Below are 13,872 nucleotides of genomic sequence, written 5' to 3' on the forward strand. Positions count from 1 at the left end.
AAGTCTGTAGTTCCGAGAGGGGGTTACCAGGCTCACTAAAAAAATTCAAGCCACTTGGCTGCCAGAATGCCCTGCTTCAGCACAGACCAGAAAGGCATTGTGATAAGCGTATCCCCGGTATAGTCAGGGGTTAATGGGAGTCGTCCCCGTCCCCCCAGTATACGCCCAGAACCATGGACCCGGTACTTGTGGTTCGGACTGTCTCCAACCAGCCATAATGTTGTGAGAGTGAAATTATGTCTAAGTCCAGCTGTGGTACATTAGAAGCAACTCTGAAACTTAACCTAAGCGTTTTTCGAAGCTACTTTTTGGCTAACTTCTTATAGGAAGGTCTAGGAGCTCTAAAAATGAACGTGCGCGTCTTTCACTCTTCCCGAGAAACTTAGAAGAATTTTGTGATATTTTTTATTAATATGGTGTATAAGGGTATATATATAAATATATTTTATACACTGTATATGAGCTGGCGATTTCTAAGTCTGTAGTTCCGAGAGGGGGTAACCAGGCTCACTAATAAAGGTCAAGCCACTTGGCTGCCAGAATGCCCTGCTTCAGCACAGACCAGAAAGGCATTGTGATAAGCGTATCTCCGGTATAGTCAGGGGTTAATGGGAGTCGTCCCCGTCCCCCCAGTATACGCCCAGAACCATGGACCCGGTACTTGTGGTTCGGACTGTCTCCAACCAGCCATAATGTTTTTGAGAGTGAAATTACTGTATGTCTAAGTCCAGCTTTGGTACATTAGAAGTAACTCTGAAACTTAACCTAAGCGTTTTTCGAAGCTACTTTTCGGCTAACTTCTTATAGGAAGGTCTAGGAGCTCTGAAAATGAACGTGCGCGTCTTTCACTCTTCCCGAGGGACTTAGAAGAATTTTGTGATATTTTTTATTAAAATGGTGTATAAGGGTATATATATAAATATATTTTATGCACTGTATATGAGCTGGCGATTTCTAAGTCTGTAGTTCCGAGAGGGGGTAACCAGGCTCACTAAAAAAAGTCAAGCCACTTGGCTGCCAGAATGCCCTGCTTCAGCACAGACCAGAAAGGCATTGTGATAAGCGTATCCCCGGTATAGTCAGGGGTTAATGGGAGTCGTCCCCGTCCCCACAGTATACGCCCAGAACCATGGACCCGGTACTTGTGGTTCGGACTGTCTCCAACCAGCCATAATGTTGTGAGAGTGAAATTATGTCTAAGTCCAGCTTGGGTACATTAGAAGCAACTCTGAAACTTAACCTAAGCGTTTTTCGAAGCTACTTTTTGGCTAACTTCTTATAGGAAGGTCTCGGAGCTCTGAAATTGAACGTGCGCGTCTTTCACTCTTCCCGAGGGACTTAGAAGAATTTTGTGATATTTTTTATTAAATTGGTGTATAAGGGTATATATATATAAATATATTTTATGCACTGTATATGAGCTGGCGATTTCTAAGTCTGTGGTTCCGAGAGGGGGTAACCAGGATCACTAATAAAGGTCAAGCCACTTGGCTGCCAGAATGCCCTGCTTCAGCACAGACCAGAAAGGCATTGTGATAAGCGTATCTCCGGTATAGTCAGGGGTTAATGGGAGTCGTCCCCGTCCCCCCAGTATACGCCCAGAACCATGGACCCGGTACTTGTGGTTCGGACTGTCTCCAACCAGCCATAATGTTGTGAGTGTGAAATTATGTCTAAGTCCAGCTTTGGTACATTAGAAGCAACTCTGAAACTTAACCTAAGCGTTTTTCGAAGCTACTTTTTGGCTAACTTCTTATAGGAAGGTCTAGGAGCTCTGAAAATGAACGTGCGCGTCTTTCACTCTTCCCGAGGGACTTAGAAGAATTTTGTGATATTTTTTATTAAATTGGTGTATAAGGGTATATATATAAATATATTTTATGCACTGTATATGAGCTGGCGATTTCTAAGTCTGTAGTTCCGAGAGGGGGTAACCAGGCTCACTAATAAAGGTCAAGCCACTTGGCTGCCAGAATGCCCTGCTTCAGCACAGACCAGAAAGGCATTGTGATAAGCGTATCCCCGGTATAGTCAGGGGTTAATGGAAGTCGTCCCCGTCCCCCCAGTATACGCCCAGAACCATAGACCCGGTACTTGTGGTTCGGACTGTCTCCAACCAGCCATAATGTTGTGAGAGTGAAATTATGTCTAAGTCCAGCTTTGGTACATTAGAAGCAACTCTGAAACTTAACCTAAGAGTTTTTCGAAGCTACTTTTTGGCTAACTTCTTATAGGAAGGTCTAGGAGCTCTGAAATTGAAGGTGCGCGTCTTTCACTCTTCCCGAGGGACTTAGAAGCATTTTGTGATATTTTTTATTAAAATGGTGTATAAGGGTATATATATATATAAATATATTTTATGCACTGTATATGAGCTGGCGATTTCTAAGTCTGTAGTTCCGAGAGGGGGTAACCAGGCTCACTAAAAAAAGTCAAGCCACTTGGCTGCCAGAATGCCCTGCTTCAGCACAGACCAGAAAGGCATTGTGATAAGCGTATCTCCGGTATAGTCAGGGGTTAATGGGAGTCGTCCCCGTCCCCCCAGTATACGCCCAGAACCATGGACCCGGTACTTGTGGTTTGGACTGTCTCCAACCAGCCATAATGTTGTGAGAGTGAAATTATGTCTAAGTCCAGCTTTGGTACATTAGAAGTAACTCTGAAACTTAACCTAAGCGTTTTTCGAAGCTACTTTTCGGCTAACTTCTTATAGGAAGGTCTAGGAGCTCTGAAAATGAACGTGCGCGTCTTTCACTCTTCCCTAGGGACTTAGAAGAATTTTGTGATATTTTTTATTAAAATGGTGTATAAGGGTATATATATAAATATATTTTATGCACTGTATATGAGCTGGCGATTTCTAAGTCTGTGGTTCCGAGAGGGGGTAACCAGGATCACTAATAAAGGTCAAGCCACTTGGCTGCCAGAATGCCCTGCTTCAGCACAGACCAGAAAGGCATTGTGATAAGCGTATCTCCGGTATAGTCAGGGGTTAATGGGAGTCGTCCCCGTCCCCCCAGTATACGCCCAGAACCATGGACCCGGTACTTGTGGTTCGGACTGTCTCCAACCAGCCATAATGTTGTGAGAGTGAAATTATGTCTAAGTCCAGCTTGGGTACATTAGAAGCAACTCTGAAACTTAACCTAAGCGTTTTTCGAAGCTACTTTTTGGCTAACTTCTTATAGGAAGGTCTCGGAGCTCTGAAATTGAACGTGCGCGTCTTTCACTCTTCCCGAGGGACTTAGAAGAATTTTGTGATATTTTTTATTAAAACGGTGTATAAGGGTATATATATAAATATATTTTATGCACTGTATATGAGCTGGCGATTTCTAAGTCTGTAGTTCCGAGAGGGGGTAACCAGGCTCACTAATAAAGGTCAAGCCACTTGGCTGCCAGAATGCCCTGCTTCAGCACAGACCAGAAAGGCATTGTGATAAGCGTATCCCCGGTATAGTCAGGGGTTAATGGAAGTCGTCCCCGTCCCCCCAGTATACGCCCAGAACCATAGACCCGGTACTCTTGGTTCGGACTGTCTCCAACCAGCCATAATGTTGTGAGAGTGAAATTATGTCTATGTCCAGCTTGGGTACATTAGAAGCAACTCTGAAACTTAACCTAAGAGTTTTTCGAAGCTACTTTTTGGCTAACTTCTTATAGGAAGGTCTAGGAGCTCTGAAATTGAAGGTGCGCGTCTTTCACTCTTCCCGAGGGACTTAGAAGCATTTTGTGATATTTTTTATTAAAATGGTGTATAAGGGTATATATATATATAAATATATTTTATGCACTGTATATGAGCTGGCGATTTCTAAGTCTGTAGTTCCGAGAGGGGGTAACCAGGCTCACTAAAAAAAGTCAAGCCACTTGGCTGCCAGAATGCCCTGCTTCAGCACAGACCAGAAAGGCATTGTGATAAGCGTATCTCCGGTATAGTCAGGGGTTAATGGGAGTCGTCCCCGTCCCCCCAGTATACGCCCAGAACCATGGACCCGGTACTTGTGGTTTGGACTGTCTCCAACCAGCCATAATGTTGTGAGAGTGAAATTATGTCTAAGTCCAGCTTTGGTACATTAGAAGTAACTCTGAAACTTAACCTAAGCGTTTTTCGAAGCTACTTTTCGGCTAACTTCTTATAGGAAGGTCTAGGAGCTCTGAAAATGAACGTGCGCGTCTTTCACTCTTCCCTAGGGACTTAGAAGAATTTTGTGATATTTTTTATTAAAATGGTGTATAAGGGTATATATATAAATATATTTTATGCACTGTATATGAGCTGGCGATTTCTAAGTCTGTGGTTCCGAGAGGGGGTAACCAGGATCACTAATAAAGGTCAAGCCACTTGGCTGCCAGAATGCCCTGCTTCAGCACAGACCAGAAAGGCATTGTGATAAGCGTATCTCCGGTATAGTCAGGGGTTAATGGGAGTCGTCCCCGTCCCCCCAGTATACGCCCAGAACCATGGACCCGGTACTTGTGGTTCGGACTGTCTCCAACCAGCCATAATGTTGTGAGAGTGAAATTATGTCTAAGTCCAGCTTGGGTACATTAGAAGCAACTCTGAAACTTAACCTAAGCGTTTTTCGAAGCTACTTTTTGGCTAACTTCTTATAGGAAGGTCTCGGAGCTCTGAAATTGAACGTGCGCGTCTTTCACTCTTCCCGAGGGACTTAGAAGAATTTTGTGATATTTTTTATTAAAACGGTGTATAAGGGTATATATATAAATATATTTTATGCACTGTATATGAGCTGGCGATTTCTAAGTCTGTAGTTCCGAGAGGGGGTAACCAGGCTCACTAATAAAGGTCAAGCCACTTGGCTGCCAGAATGCCCTGCTTCAGCACAGACCAGAAAGGCATTGTGATAAGCGTATCCCCGGTATAGTCAGGGGTTAATGGAAGTCGTCCCCGTCCCCCCAGTATACGCCCAGAACCATAGACCCGGTACTCTTGGTTCGGACTGTCTCCAACCAGCCATAATGTTGTGAGAGTGAAATTATGTCTATGTCCAGCTTGGGTACATTAGAAGCAACTCTGAAACTTAACCTAAGAGTTTTTCGAAGCTACTTTTTGGCTAACTTCTTATAGGAAGGTCTAGGAGCTCTGAAATTGAAGGTGCGCGTCTTTCACTCTTCCCGAGGGACTTAGAAAAATTTTGTGATATTTTTTATTAAAATGGTGTAAAAGGGTATATATATATATAAATATATTTTATGCACTGTATATGAGCTGGCGATTTCTAAGTCTGTAGTTCCGAGAGGGGGTAACCAGGCACACTAATAAAGGTCAAGCCACTTGGCTGCCAGAATGCCCTGCTTCAGCACAGACCAGAAAGGCATTGTGATAAGCGTATCTCCGGTATAGTCAGGGGTTAATGGGAGTCGTCCCCGTCCCCCCAGTATACGCCCAGAACCATGGACCCGGTACTTGTGGTTTGGACTGTCTCCAACCAGCCATAATGTTGTGAGAGTGAAATTATGTCTAAGTCCAGCTTTGGTACATTAGAAGTAACTCTGAAACTTAACCTAAGCGTTTTTCGAAGCTACTTTTCGGCTAACTTCTTATAGGAAGGTCTAGGAGCTCTGAAAATGAACGTGCGCGTCTTTCACTCTTCCCTAGGGACTTAGAAGAATTTTGTGATATTTTTTATTAAAATGGTGTATAAGGGTATATATATAAATATATTTTATGCACTGTATATGAGCTGGCGATTTCTAAGTCTGTGGTTCCGAGAGGGGGTAACCAGGATCACTAATAAAGGTCAAGCCACTTGGCTGCCAGAATGCCCTGCTTCAGCACAGACCAGAAAGGCATTGTGATAAGCGTATCTCCGGTATAGTCAGGGGTTAATGGGAGTCGTCCCCGTCCCCCCAGTATACGCCCAGAACCATGGACCCGGTACTTGTGGTTCGGACTGTCTCCAACCAGCCATAATGTTGTGAGAGTGAAATTATGTCTAAGTCCAGCTTGGGTACATTAGAAGCAACTCTGAAACTTAACCTAAGCGTTTTTCGAAGCTACTTTTTGGCTAACTTCTTATAGGAAGGTCTCGGAGCTCTGAAATTGAACGTGCGCGTCTTTCACTCTTCCCGAGGGACTTAGAAGAATTTTGTGATATTTTTTATTAAAACGGTGTATAAGGGTATATATATAAATATATTTTATGCACTGTATATGAGCTGGCGATTTCTAAGTCTGTAGTTCCGAGAGGGGGTAACCAGGCTCACTAATAAAGGTCAAGCCACTTGGCTGCCAGAATGCCCTGCTTCAGCACAGACCAGAAAGGCATTGTGATAAGCGTATCCCCGGTATAGTCAGGGGTTAATGGAAGTCGTCCCCGTCCCCCCAGTATACGCCCAGAACCATAGACCCGGTACTCTTGGTTCGGACTGTCTCCAACCAGCCATAATGTTGTGAGAGTGAAATTATGTCTATGTCCAGCTTGGGTACATTAGAAGCAACTCTGAAACTTAACCTAAGAGTTTTTCGAAGCTACTTTTTGGCTAACTTCTTATAGGAAGGTCTAGGAGCTCTGAAATTGAAGGTGCGCGTCTTTCACTCTTCCCGAGGGACTTAGAAAAATTTTGTGATATTTTTTATTAAAATGGTGTAAAAGGGTATATATATATATAAATATATTTTATGCACTGTATATGAGCTGGCGATTTCTAAGTCTGTAGTTCCGAGAGGGGGTAACCAGGCACACTAATAAAGGTCAAGCCACTTGGCTGCCAGAATGCCCTGCTTCAGCACAGACCAGAAAGGCATTGTGATAAGCGTATCTCCGGTATAGTCAGGGGTTAATGGGAGTCGTCCCCGTCCCCCCAGTATACGCCCAGAACCATGGACCCGGTACTTGTGGTTTGGACTGTCTCCAACCAGCCATAATGTTGTGAGAGTGAAATTATGTCTAAGTCCAGCTTTGGTACATTAGAAGTAACTCTGAAACTTAACCTAAGCGTTTTTCGAAGCTACTTTTCGGCTAACTTCTTATAGGAAGGTCTAGGAGCTCTGAAAATGAACGTGCGCGTCTTTCACTCTTCCCTAGGGACTTAGAAGAATTTTGTGATATTTTTTATTAAAATGGTGTATAAGGGTATATATATAAATATATTTTATGCACTGTATATGAGCTGGCGATTTCTAAGTCTGTGGTTCCGAGAGGGGGTAACCAGGATCACTAATAAAGGTCAAGCCACTTGGCTGCCAGAATGCCCTGCTTCAGCACAGACCAGAAAGGCATTGTGATAAGCGTATCTCCGGTATACTCAGGGGTTAATGGGAGTCGTCCCCGTCCCCCCAGTATACGCCCAGAACCATGGACCCGGTACTTGTGGTTCGGACTGTCTCCAACCAGCCATAATGTTGTGAGAGTGAAATTATGTCTAAGTCCAGCTTTGGTACATTAGAAGCAACTCTGAAACTTAACCAAAGCGTTTTTCGAAGCTACTTTTTGGCTAACTTCTTATAGGAAGGTCTAGGAGCTCTGAAAATGAACGTGCGCGTCTTTCACTCTTCCCGAGGGACTTAGAAGAATTTTGTGATATTTTTAATTAAAATAGTGTATAAGGGTATATATATAAATATATTTTATGCACTGTATATGAGCTGGCGATTTCTAAGTCTGTAGTTCCGAGAGGGGGTTACCAGGCTCACTAAAAAAATTCAAGCCACTTGGCTGCCAGAATGCCCTGCTTCAGCACAGACCAGAAAGGCATTGTGATAAGCGTATCCCCGGTATAGTCAGGGGTTAATGGGAGTCGTCCCCGTCCCCCCAGTATACGCCCAGAACCATGGACCCGGTACTTGTGGTTCGGACTGTCTCCAACCAGCCATAATGTTGTGAGAGTGAAATTATGTCTAAGTCCAGCTGTGGTACATTAGAAGCAACTCTGAAACTTAACCTAAGCGTTTTTCGAAGCTACTTTTTGGCTAACTTCTTATAGGAAGGTCTAGGAGCTCTAAAAATGAACGTGCGCGTCTTTCACTCTTCCCGAGAAACTTAGAAGAATTTTGTGATATTTTTTATTAATATGGTGTATAAGGGTATATATATAAATATATTTTATACACTGTATATGAGCTGGCGATTTCTAAGTCTGTAGTTCCGAGAGGGGGTAACCAGGCTCACTAATAAAGGTCAAGCCACTTGGCTGCCAGAATGCCCTGCTTCAGCACAGACCAGAAAGGCATTGTGATAAGCGTATCTCCGGTATAGTCAGGGGTTAATGGGAGTCGTCCCCGTCCCCCCAGTATACGCCCAGAACCATGGACCCGGTACTTGTGGTTCGGACTGTCTCCAACCAGCCATAATGTTTTTGAGAGTGAAATTATGTCTAAGTCCAGCTTTGGTACATTAGAAGTAACTCTGAAACTTAACCTAAGCGTTTTTCGAAGCTACTTTTCGGCTAACTTCTTATAGGAAGGTCTAGGAGCTCTGAAAATGAACGTGCGCGTCTTTCACTCTTCCCGAGGGACTTAGAAGAATTTTGTGATATTTTTTATTAAAATGGTGTATAAGGGTATATATATAAATATATTTTATGCACTGTATATGAGCTGGCGATTTCTAAGTCTGTAGTTCCGAGAGGGGGTAACCAGGCTCACTAAAAAAAGTCAAGCCACTTGGCTGCCAGAATGCCCTGCTTCAGCACAGACCAGAAAGGCATTGTGATAAGCGTATCTCCGGTATAGTCAGGGGTTAATGGGAGTCGTCCCCGTCCCCCCAGTATACGCCCAGAACCATGGACCCGGTACTTGTGGTTTGGACTGTCTCCAACCAGCCATAATGTTGTGAGAGTGAAATTATGTCTAAGTCCAGCTTTGGTACATTAGAAGTAACTCTGAAACTTAACCTAAGCGTTTTTCGAAGCTACTTTTCGGCTAACTTCTTATAGGAAGGTCTAGGAGCTCTGAAAATGAACGTGCGCGTCTTTCACTCTTCCCTAGGGACTTAGAAGAATTTTGTGATATTTTTTATTAAAATGGTGTATAAGGGTATATATATAAATATATTTTATGCACTGTATATGAGCTGGCGATTTCTAAGTCTGTGGTTCCGAGAGGGGGTAACCAGGATCACTAATAAAGGTCAAGCCACTTGGCTGCCAGAATGCCCTGCTTCAGCACAGACCAGAAAGGCATTGTGATAAGCGTATCTCCGGTATACTCAGGGGTTAATGGGAGTCGTCCCCGTCCCCCCAGTATACGCCCAGAACCATGGACCCGGTACTTGTGGTTCGGACTGTCTCCAACCAGCCATAATGTTGTGAGAGTGAAATTATGTCTAAGTCCAGCTTTGGTACATTAGAAGCAACTCTGAAACTTAACCAAAGCGTTTTTCGAAGCTACTTTTTGGCTAACTTCTTATAGGAAGGTCTAGGAGCTCTGAAAATGAACGTGCGCGTCTTTCACTCTTCCCGAGGGACTTAGAAGAATTTTGTGATATTTTTAATTAAAATAGTGTATAAGGGTATATATATAAATATATTTTATGCACTGTATATGAGCTGGCGATTTCTAAGTCTGTAGTTCCGAGAGGGGGTTACCAGGCTCACTAAAAAAATTCAAGCCACTTGGCTGCCAGAATGCCCTGCTTCAGCACAGACCAGAAAGGCATTGTGATAAGCGTATCCCCGGTATAGTCAGGGGTTAATGGGAGTCGTCCCCGTCCCCCCAGTATACGCCCAGAACCATGGACCCGGTACTTGTGGTTCGGACTGTCTCCAACCAGCCATAATGTTGTGAGAGTGAAATTATGTCTAAGTCCAGCTGTGGTACATTAGAAGCAACTCTGAAACTTAACCTAAGCGTTTTTCGAAGCTACTTTTTGGCTAACTTCTTATAGGAAGGTCTAGGAGCTCTAAAAATGAACGTGCGCGTCTTTCACTCTTCCCGAGAAACTTAGAAGAATTTTGTGATATTTTTTATTAATATGGTGTATAAGGGTATATATATAAATATATTTTATACACTGTATATGAGCTGGCGATTTCTAAGTCTGTAGTTCCGAGAGGGGGTAACCAGGCTCACTAATAAAGGTCAAGCCACTTGGCTGCCAGAATGCCCTGCTTCAGCACAGACCAGAAAGGCATTGTGATAAGCGTATCTCCGGTATAGTCAGGGGTTAATGGGAGTCGTCCCCGTCCCCCCAGTATACGCCCAGAACCATGGACCCGGTACTTGTGGTTCGGACTGTCTCCAACCAGCCATAATGTTTTTGAGAGTGAAATTATGTCTAAGTCCAGCTTTGGTACATTAGAAGTAACTCTGAAACTTAACCTAAGCGTTTTTCGAAGCTACTTTTCGGCTAACTTCTTATAGGAAGGTCTAGGAGCTCTGAAAATGAACGTGCGCGTCTTTCACTCTTCCCGAGGGACTTAGAAGAATTTTGTGATATTTTTTATTAAAATGGTGTATAAGGGTATATATATAAATATATTTTATGCACTGTATATGAGCTGGCGATTTCTAAGTCTGTAGTTCCGAGAGGGGGTAACCAGGCTCACTAAAAAAAGTCAAGCCACTTGGCTGCCAGAATGCCCTGCTTCAGCACAGACCAGAAAGGCATTGTGATAAGCGTATCCCCGGTATAGTCAGGGGTTAATGGGAGTCGTCCCCGTCCCCACAGTATACGCCCAGAACCATGGACCCGGTACTTGTGGTTCGGACTGTCTCCAACCAGCCATAATGTTGTGAGAGTGAAATTATGTCTAAGTCCAGCTTGGGTACATTAGAAGTAACTCTGAAACTTAACCTAAGCGTTTTTCGAAGCTACTTTTCGGCTAACTTCTTATAGGAAGGTCTAGGAGCTCTGAAAATGAACGTGCGCGTCTTTCACTCTTCCCGAGGGACTTAGAAGAATTTTGTGATATTTTTTATTAAATTGGTGTATAAGGGTATATATATATAAATATATTTTATGCACTGTATATGAGCTGGCGATTTCTAAGTCTGTGGTTCCGAGAGGGGGTAACCAGGATCACTAATAAAGGTCAAGCCACTTGGCTGCCAGAATGCCCTGCTTCAGCACAGACCAGAAAGGCATTGTGATAAGCGTATCTCCGGTATAGTCAGGGGTTAATGGGAGTCGTCCCCGTCCCCCCAGTATACGCCCAGAACCATGGACCCGGTACTTGTGGTTCGGACAGTCTCCAACCAGCCATAATGTTGTGAGAGTGAAATTATGTCTAAGTCCAGCTTTGGTACATTAGAAGCAACTCTGAAACTTAACCTAAGCGTTTTTCGAAGCTACTTTTTGGCTAACTTCTTATAGGAAGGTCTAGGAGCTCTGAAAATGAACGTGCGCGTCTTTCACTCTTCCCGAGGGACTTAGAAGAATTTTGTGATATTTTTTATTAAATTGGTGTATAAGGGTATATATATAAATATATTTTATGCACTGTATATGAGCTGGCGATTTCTAAGTCTGTAGTTCCGAGAGGGGGTAACCAGGCTCACTAATAAAGGTCAAGCCACTTGGCTGCCAGAATGCCCTGCTTCAGCACAGACCAGAAAGGCATTGTGATAAGCGTATCTCCGGTATAGTCAGGGGTTAATGGGAGTCGTCCCCGTCCCCCCAGTATACGCCCAGAACCATGGACCCGGTACTTGTGGTTCGGACTGTCTCCAACCAGCCATAATGTTGTGAGAGTGAAATTATGTCTAAGTCCAGCTGTGGTACATTAGAAGCAACTCTGAAACTTAACCTAAGCGTTTTTCGAAGCTACTTTTTGGCTAACTTCTTATAGGAAGGTCTAGGAGCTCTAAAAATGAACGTGCGCGTCTTTCACTCTTCCCGAGAAACTTAGAAGAATTTTGTGATATTTTTTATTAATATGGTGTATAAGGGTATATATATAAATATATTTTATACACTGTATATGAGCTGGCGATTTCTAAGTCTGTAGTTCCGAGAGGGGGTAACCAGGCTCACTAATAAAGGTCAAGCCACTTGGCTGCCAGAATGCCCTGCTTCAGCACAGACCAGAAAGGCATTGTGATAAGCGTATCTCCGGTATAGTCAGGGGTTAATGGGAGTCGTCCCCGTCCCCCCAGTATACGCCCAGAACCATAGACCCGGTACTTGTGGTTCGGACTGTCTCCAACCAGCCATAATGTTGTGAGAGTGAAATTATGTCTAAGTCCAGCTTGGGTACATTAGAAGCAACTCTGAAACTTAACCTAAGCGTTTTTCGAAGCTACTTTTTGGCTAACTTCTTATAGGAAGGTCTCGGAGCTCTGAAATTGAACGTGCGCGTCTTTCACTCTTCCCGAGGGACTTAGAAGAATTTTGTGATATTTTTTATTAAAACGGTGTATAAGGGTATATATATAAATATATTTTATGCACTGTATATGAGCTGGCGATTTCTAAGTCTGTAGTTCCGAGAGGGGGTAACCAGGCTCACTAATAAAGGTCAAGCCACTTGGCTGCCAGAATGCCCTGCTTCAGCACAGACCAGAAAGGCATTGTGATAAGCGTATCCCCGGTATAGTCAGGGGTTAATGGAAGTCGTCCCCGTCCCCCCAGTATACGCCCAGAACCATAGACCCGGTACTCTTGGTTCGGACTGTCTCCAACCAGCCATAATGTTGTGAGAGTGAAATTATGTCTATGTCCAGCTTGGGTACATTAGAAGCAACTCTGAAACTTAACCTAAGAGTTTTTCGAAGCTACTTTTTGGCTAACTTCTTATAGGAAGGTCTAGGAGCTCTGAAATTGAAGGTGCGCGTCTTTCACTCTTCCCGAGGGACTTAGAAAAATTTTGTGATATTTTTTATTAAAATGGTGTAAAAGGGTATATATATATATAAATATATTTTATGCACTGTATATGAGCTGGCGATTTCTAAGTCTGTAGTTCCGAGAGGGGGTAACCAGGCACACTAATAAAGGTCAAGCCACTTGGCTGCCAGAATGCCCTGCTTCAGCACAGACCAGAAAGGCATTGTGATAAGCGTATCTCCGGTATAGTCAGGGGTTAATGGGAGTCGTCCCCGTCCCCCCAGTATACGCCCAGAACCATGGACCCGGTACTTGTGGTTTGGACTGTCTCCAACCAGCCATAATGTTGTGAGAGTGAAATTATGTCTAAGTCCAGCTTTGGTACATTAGAAGTAACTCTGAAACTTAACCTAAGCGTTTTTCGAAGCTACTTTTCGGCTAACTTCTTATAGGAAGGTCTAGGAGCTCTGAAAATGAACGTGCGCGTCTTTCACTCTTCCCTAGGGACTTAGAAGAATTTTGTGATATTTTTTATTAAAATGGTGTATAAGGGTATATATATAAATATATTTTATGCACTGTATATGAGCTGGCGATTTCTAAGTCTGTGGTTCCGAGAGGGGGTAACCAGGATCACTAATAAAGGTCAAGCCACTTGGCTGCCAGAATGCCCTGCTTCAGCACAGACCAGAAAGGCATTGTGATAAGCGTATCTCCGGTATACTCAGGGGTTAATGGGAGTCGTCCCCGTCCCCCCAGTATACGCCCAGAACCATGGACCCGGTACTTGTGGTTCGGACTGTCTCCAACCAGCCATAATGTTGTGAGAGTGAAATTATGTCTAAGTCCAGCTTTGGTACATTAGAAGCAACTCTGAAACTTAACCAAAGCGTTTTTCGAAGCTACTTTTTGGCTAACTTCTTATAGGAAGGTCTAGGAGCTCTGAAAATGAACGTGCGCGTCTTTCACTCTTCCCGAGGGACTTAGAAGAATTTTGTGATATTTTTAATTAAAATAGTGTATAAGGGTATATATATAAATATATTTTATGCACTGTATATGAGCTGGCGATTTCTAAGTCTGTAGTTCCGAGAGGGGGTTACCAGGCTCACTAAAAAAATTCAAGCCACTTGGCTGCCAG

Source organism: Ascaphus truei, chromosome 3 (genome assembly GCF_040206685.1).
Source record: "Ascaphus truei isolate aAscTru1 chromosome 3, aAscTru1.hap1, whole genome shotgun sequence".
NCBI lineage: Eukaryota > Metazoa > Chordata > Amphibia > Anura > Ascaphidae > Ascaphus > Ascaphus truei.